Source organism: Marmota marmota, unplaced genomic scaffold, assembly GCF_001458135.2.
Source record: "Marmota marmota marmota unplaced genomic scaffold, marMar, whole genome shotgun sequence".
NCBI classification, from domain to species: Eukaryota; Metazoa; Chordata; class Mammalia; order Rodentia; family Sciuridae; genus Marmota; species Marmota marmota.
The window spans coordinates 6,105,157-6,112,347 of record NW_026000174.1 but is presented as its reverse complement, the minus strand read 5'-3'; the positions used below and the strand labels follow the sequence as shown (position 1 = coordinate 6,112,347).

The 7,191-nt window shown below is 42.3% G+C and overlaps 1 long non-coding RNA gene across 1 annotated transcript; it reads right to left on the bottom strand.

The window, feature by feature from the left end:
• Nucleotides 1-1,069: 1,069 nt before the first annotated feature.
• Nucleotides 1,070-6,024, bottom strand: LOC125612006. The gene is made up of 2 exons (XR_007342243.1): nt 1,859-6,024; nt 1,070-1,117 (listed from the first exon to the last, which is right to left on the bottom strand). It is a non-coding gene; the product is annotated as an uncharacterized LOC125612006 (long non-coding RNA).
• Nucleotides 6,025-7,191: the final 1,167 nt, after the last annotated feature.

Below are 7,191 nucleotides of genomic sequence, written 5' to 3'. Positions count from 1 at the left end.
GTATGGACCACCTGTCCTGTGGCAGTGCTGAGTTGGGGTGTGATATTGCAGAGATACCTCTACTCACTACACAGATCTTGACAAAGCAGAAGTGATTGTGAAACATTGTCATCCTGTCATCTCTAGGGCCAATCCAGTAAGCTGAAAATAAAGTAGGGGTGTAGGGGGATGAAAAACTGGAACTTGGTTTTAAGACATGCTGCTGGGACATCTATGTAGATTGGGCAGAAAAGATAAGAAAAAGATCTCACGTGATTAAACCCTAAAACATACACCTCCATTTTCCCCAATCTTAGTTGAGGGCAGTGAAGTCTGATTTTCACACCTCATCAAAGATAAGTGTTTGACATTGCTTCCTGGATATCAGTTTTATTGGGGAAAACCTCAAAATCACTTTCCAGTCAGCCCCAAAGAGGAACAAGGCAGTGGTTCTTTGATACAAGCTGGTCACACTCCAGAACTTGGATCTTCTGCCTTTACCAAGGCCTTGGCCATCCTTAGGAGCCTCTCCCTAGGGCCAGGCAGTGGCTGTGCTAAGAGCTGAAAGCCAGAGCTAGTGGGTTTTCTTGGTGAGGTCTGGCTCCGAGGGCCTGGGCAGGTGCCTCCGCATTCACTCAGCAGCTTGGGGACTTGGTTGCTCCTCTCTGCTCCCACCAACGCCCGCTGGTTGCAGACGGAATTAATAACATAAGCAGCAGGAGGCTTCACATCAGAATGGGGGCTGTCTGGATAATTATCCAGGGGTCTAGGACCAGTCAGTAAATTACTCCGTGACCTGGGAATTCAGCAGGTTACCACCATCACTCAGGCCTGCTCACTTTATTGCTCTCCCCTCCTGCTGCACTGATATTTATCTGTCTAGTTTACATTCAGAGCATTGATTTCATGCCTTTTTGTTTTCCATCTGAGAGGTGAGAAGTAGCCCCTTTGGGAAGACTGGTTCTCAGGTCAGTGGGATGGCTATGGTGACACAGGGAAGGGAAATACTGGAGTTTTTGTTTCATGCAATCATTGAGTGTGCCCAGGCATGTCAGCACCTGCTCTCTGGGGGTGCTCCAAAATGTATTTCAGTCATTTTTGTAAGAGTTGTGACACTTCTGGTAAATTGCTTCACATGCTGGGGAAAAGAAAAGGCAGAGAAAAAACTTTCACAATGCATCCCCTATATTTTTGCTATCCCAAATGAGAGTAGCATATACAAGCTAATTTCCCCAAATGCAGGATGGTCTTTCCTTTGGGGCATTTGTAGGAACCGTTCCCTTTACCTAATTTTTGCCTTCCCCTTTACCACATTCTCATCTTTTAGGTCTTCCTTGGATGTCACTCTCCTCAGGAAGCTTTTCCTTACCTATCCATAATAGAATTGGACCCTCATCCTTCCCTGGGCTGCCATAATATCCTATTCCATATTACATGACTAACCCAGTTTGTTGCAGTTACCTGTTTTCTTTTCTGCCCTATCCATATTGTGAGCCTGGTGAGAACAAGAACTAGCCCTTATCCTTACCAGGCTCCGTTTAAAGTAGCCAGTGAAAGTAATAAATAGGCATTGAAAGATATCTCCAAACTCTACCATCCAGTCAAACCTGATTCCCAGCTTTAGCCCAGCCAAGACATCCACTTTCAACAAAGAGAGGGTCTTGTGAGCTCCCAGTCAGGAACCCCTAGCTTCTTTGCCATTCCTTGGAATTGCCAACTGCATCTCTCCCTCTTTTCAACTCATTTCTCTAAATGCATCTGAACATAATCCTGTATTTCTCTTGTAACATTCTCTTCGACTCCATAATTTGTCTGAAAAGCACAAGTATTCCTGGTTTGACAGGTTAAACTACATTATAATCTTGATTAAGACACTTACATGCATTCAGCCTGGATTTCCTCTTGGAAAGAATGAGTTCATCATCTCTGAAGGGTCTTCAATCTTCCAGTGTGTCTCCAATCTATATATAAAGGCATCAACAGTTCCCACTTTGCTGCAAAATCTTTTTTGACAAACAGGATAGAAACAAAGTAATTAATTAAAAGAAATAACTTGCCTCCTTGTTTTTCCACAAAGGTGCAGTATAGGAGATCCTAATATGGCCCCTTCTTACTCTCCAATGTACCCAACTCCACACTAACTGAAAACTGCTTCTAGTTTCTCTCTGCACAAAAACTTTATGGGCAATGTGCTTTGACCTGTGCTGTCCCCTCTGCTTGGAATGCCCTTTCTCTTCTACATACTGAGCACATTTTCAATTCTGGGATGGAACCCACCTATGATCTCCTTCTCTAGGAAGACTTTCTTAACTCGGGATGTAACAGTACAACGAGTTTAGACTATGAAACAGCTAGAACTGTTCTAGCTCACCACTTACCACCTGTGACACTGTGGGAAAGTGACTTCTTTGATCTGACTGAGTGTCAGCCTCATCCATGAAATGGGATGATACTTATTTCTACTTTCCAGGGCTGTGGGGGTTGAATAAGGTAACTCAAATAAAACATACAGCTCAGTGCTTGGAAAACAATAAATACTACAGAAGGGTTAGCTGCTATTACTATGCTCCCATCTTATAATTAATCACTTGCAATATACTTTTCTCAGACTGCATTTTACATATCCGCAACCCTACGAGATTGCAACTTCCCTGAAGGTCAAGAGAATAACTTCCAGCACATAAGTGGGCAAATGCTTTCTTGAGTTAAATTATACATCTAGAAGAGTATTCTTAAAAGAATAAGAATTTAAATTTTTAAATAAAGTAAAATTTTAAAAAGTAAGTTATGTGATAATATTGCAGTTTGGCTGTGACACTTTCATGTTCATGCTCCCATTTTACTTTGATTTTCACAATGAACTTATATGGAGGTTTTATTATCTCTGGTTCATGAAATGAGAGAACAGATACTAGAGGAAAATAATTTTGTCCCCAAATCACAGAGCAGGTTGCAGGACTCAAACTGTTTCTCTTTTCTCCCCTCTTAGGCTTCCCTTGCCACTCACTCACCACCCCCACACATACACACACAAAAGAGGAGCTTAACTACTCTTACAACTCAGAGGTAAGATTTTAAATAATATTCACAAGTTCCTGTCACCCAGCATCAGCAGAAACAGACCCTTCTCCAAAATGGCATTCCCAATAGTGACCACAGTCCTTGCAGCTCAGGATGCCCTGTAGAAAGCATGCCTTGTAGTGTACATCTTGCTGTCCATGTTCAGAGGAGATGTTGCTTTCTGTCGGTGCTTTGGACTCCTCCAGGCTTTTCCTGTGCTTTTGTGCAGCTGGGAAGGTGAAGCATAAGGCTATCAAAAGCTGTGAACAGTCCCTACCTCTAGAGACAGGCATTTACTAGAAGAAAGAAGGACCAACGGCTTCCCAGAGCATTGTTCAGCCACATTAGAGAAAGGATTAAGCAGATACATTCAGCTATTCTAACAGATTTTCTTTAAGCCTTGAATACGCCTCTCACACTCACTCAGATAATCACATTAGTTTTGTCATTAAAAGATCCCTTTTATAGAAAGTACCTAAACCGCTTAAACCACCCAGAGAGGTTGCATACATTATCAAACACCAAGACAAACAAAAGGGATTTTCAGTCCCACATCTCAGTTCTCCTTATTCATCAAAAAAAGTGGGGGGGGGGGGCGGCAGAGAATCAAGGTAGAAATGATCTTGCAAATGGTGAAAAGTGGACAGCAGCTCTCACTTCCTTCCCTTGGCACTCCCACTTCAATCAGAGCTAGGAAGACTGGAAAACTCCTTCAGCACTGAGGCCAGCAAAAAAACAGGGGCTAAGACAGAGATGAAGACAGCAGGGCAAGGAGCAGGTAGAAATAGACGTGCTTGCCTCCCTGCCATAGGAAATTGCATTTGAAAACCAAAGAAAAGTAGAAAAGCACTGGTTTTGCCACTTAGTAGATCTGTCTGGGCAACTTAGGGAGACCCTGTCTTAAGATATAATAAATAAGGCTGAGGATATACACTATACACTGTAAACCAGTAATAAAGTCACTTGCTTTAAGGAATGTAGTTCTATTTTTTTTTTATTTTTAAATTTTTTTCGGTCTCCATTTCTGCTGCCACAAAATTCATTTGCTTTTTAGGTCTAAGCCAGTGGTTCTCAATTGGTCACAATTGAGATCTTTGGCCATGGTTAGGGCTGGCAGGGAGTCACTTTGTTTCTCTTGCCTTCAGCTCTTCCTTTATAAGATTGGAGATAGTATCTATCTTTCTTCCCATCCACAAGGGACAGGCAGTAGAGTTCTGAGGACTCTTAAAGCATGATCTAAGCATTAAAGGGGAGGTTTCCTTTGGTTCTTTAAAGTCCCCCATAGTGGTAGGAGGTGTCTGTTTCGTTTTTCACAATGTGGTTGGTGCCTAACTACTGGCCAATAATGGATGTTTAATCATTTTTCTCAATGAAGAATGCATTCACTGACTTTCTCCCCAGTCCCCAATCACCCTGCAAACTCTCATCCCTCAAGTCCCAGTTTGGACATTACTTCCCCTTTAAAGCCTTCCTCTGACCTTCAGGATGAATTCTTCTGTGTTCCACAGAAGACATCCTGAATGCAATACACATTCTGAGCACAAGGTACTCAATAATCTGACATTGTGACAGTCTTTTCCCATTACCCATGAGAATACTGGGCTTTACCATTTAACTCTTCCTTCTTAGCACTCTACCTGCACAGGGTTGTTGTTAAATTAATGTTTGAATTAACAAATCAGAAGTAAACAAACAATCCAAAGTCTTGACATTATTTAGACCAGAGAAAAGGAAGTAACTTAAGAATCAGTCTCAAAAATAAAGGTTGTTGAATTTCAGAGAAGATATTTACATCAAACATTTATTATTATGCTGATTGGAAGGTAAAGTGTAAGGCTACTTAATAAATCAAATCAACAAGTCTATTTTCATTTTTCGTCTCCTTTGAAGGGTAAAACTTGAGGAAATTTCTTAAATTATATGGAGATTTAGATTAGACTTCATTAACATTAACACTGTTGCCATCTGGGACCAGATAATTCTGTTATGGAGGGCTGTCTTTTGCATTCTAGGATGATTAGCAGAATCTCTGGTCTATTTCAGGAAAGAGCAGAACATTCCCAAACAAGTTGTTTTGATAATCAAATGGGACTTCATCATTTGGGGAACAAGATTATCACCAATTGAGAACCACTGGCTTAGACCTAAAAAGCAAGTGAATTTTGTAGCAGCAAAAATGGAGACCCCCCCCCCCAAAAAAATAGAACTGCTTTCCTTAAAGCAGGTGACTATATTACTGGTTTACAGTGTACAATGTACATCCCCAGCCCTGTTTACTATATTTTAAGACAGGGTCTCCCTAAATTGCCCAGATTCCCTCCAACTTGTGATCCTTCTGAGTACATGGGGTAACAACATGTGCATGACTATACCTTCCATTCTGAAGGCTGGTAGATTGGCCAAATGAACTGACATTAAAGTACCATATTGAATGTCTTTCGTCAGCTTTCAGGAGGGTCTCTGAAATAGGAAAAATATGACAACCTTTGATAATCAGAGAAGAAAGTCATTTGTCAAATCATCTGGATTCTCCCATGTCAATAAGCTTATCTAGGCTTATCCTTAGAAAAGATATTAGTGCCTTTGCACTTTATATCACACCATACACAATTTCATTTAGAACTTAATGAGTTGGACTTAATGATTGAATGATACAAACTTTCCTTTTGCTATGAACCTCTACATTTCAGGATTGCAAAACAAGAAAAATTATTAAGCCACTCCCCCAAAGCCACAGAAAAACTTTGGTGATAAATGCTGACATCTGTGTGATCAAAGGACGTGGTTCCTTGTCTCAGTTCTTTCTGCACATAACTGAGAGCCCCCTAGTTTACCTGTGAGCCAAGTAGAATGAAGAAATATCCAGATGTCTGACCTCATTTTATTAAAACTACTTCATTTTTATTTTTTTTTCTTTTAATTAGTTATACATGGCAGTAGAATGCACTTATATACTTTGATGTATTATACATAGTTGGGATATAATTTCTCATTTTTCTGAGTATATATATTGTAGAATCACATTGGTCATGCAGTCACATACAGTAATGAAAAAAAATAATAATAACATTACCTTAGATTAGGTAGAGGAAAGTGAAAGGAGGAGAAGGCAGGGGATGTGGGGATAAGAAAAATAGTAGAATAAAACTACTTCATTTTTATTATAAAATGTCACTTTTCCTCCTTTCCCTTGATTATCTACTAAGGCATTTAAACTGGTCCAGAAACATTTATCCAGCAAAATTTTGTCTAAGAATATACTTTCGAGACCAGCGGCCCGCCGGCGTGGTAGACACATTGCCCCAATTGGAGGAGGGGCGGAGCAGGGACACCGCCTATGCCTGTAAGGTGGGCAGACCTGTGACCGACCAGCGGAGCAGGCCCAGCGGCCTGCCAGTGTGGTAGACACATCGCCTCAATTGGAGGAGGTGCAGAGCAGAGCCGCTTCCCACGCCTGCAAGGTGGGACCTGCGACCGACCGACGGAGCAGGCCCAGCGGCCCGCCGGTGTGGTAGACACATTGCCCCAATTGGAGGAAGGTCCCAGCTGCTGCCCACAAGGTAGACAGACCGTGCGTCCTGGAGAAGGGGCCCGGCGGCACGCAGGCCTAGTTGAAAGATCGCCCCAATTGGAGGAGGGGCACAGCCGTCGCCTGCGCCTGCAAGGTAGGCAGACCTGCAACCTGGAGAACAGGCCCAGCGGCCTGCCAGCATGGTAGACAGATCATCCCTATTGGAGGAGGGGCCCAGCTGTTGCCTGCAAGGTAGGCAGACCACGCGATCTGGAGAAGGGGCCCAGCGGCCCGCCGGCAAGATAGACAGATCACCCCAATTGGAGGAGGAGCACAGCCGCCGCCCGCCCCTACAAGGGAGACTTTGCAACTATACAAGAGCAATATAAATATATAGGGGGAAAATTCAATAACACAACAGTCTCACCAAGCAGAAAGAAATGCAAGCAGTATGAAAAGACACGGAAAGAAAGGACCACAAGCAAGGCAGTTCAACTCAACTTTAGAAGAGGTAATAGCTGCAGCAGATGGAATGTCAGATAAAGAATTCAGAATTTACATGCTTCAGATGATCTGGAGTCTCAAGGAAGACATTAGACAGCAAAATCAGACAATGAAAGATCACTTCGACAATGAATTAC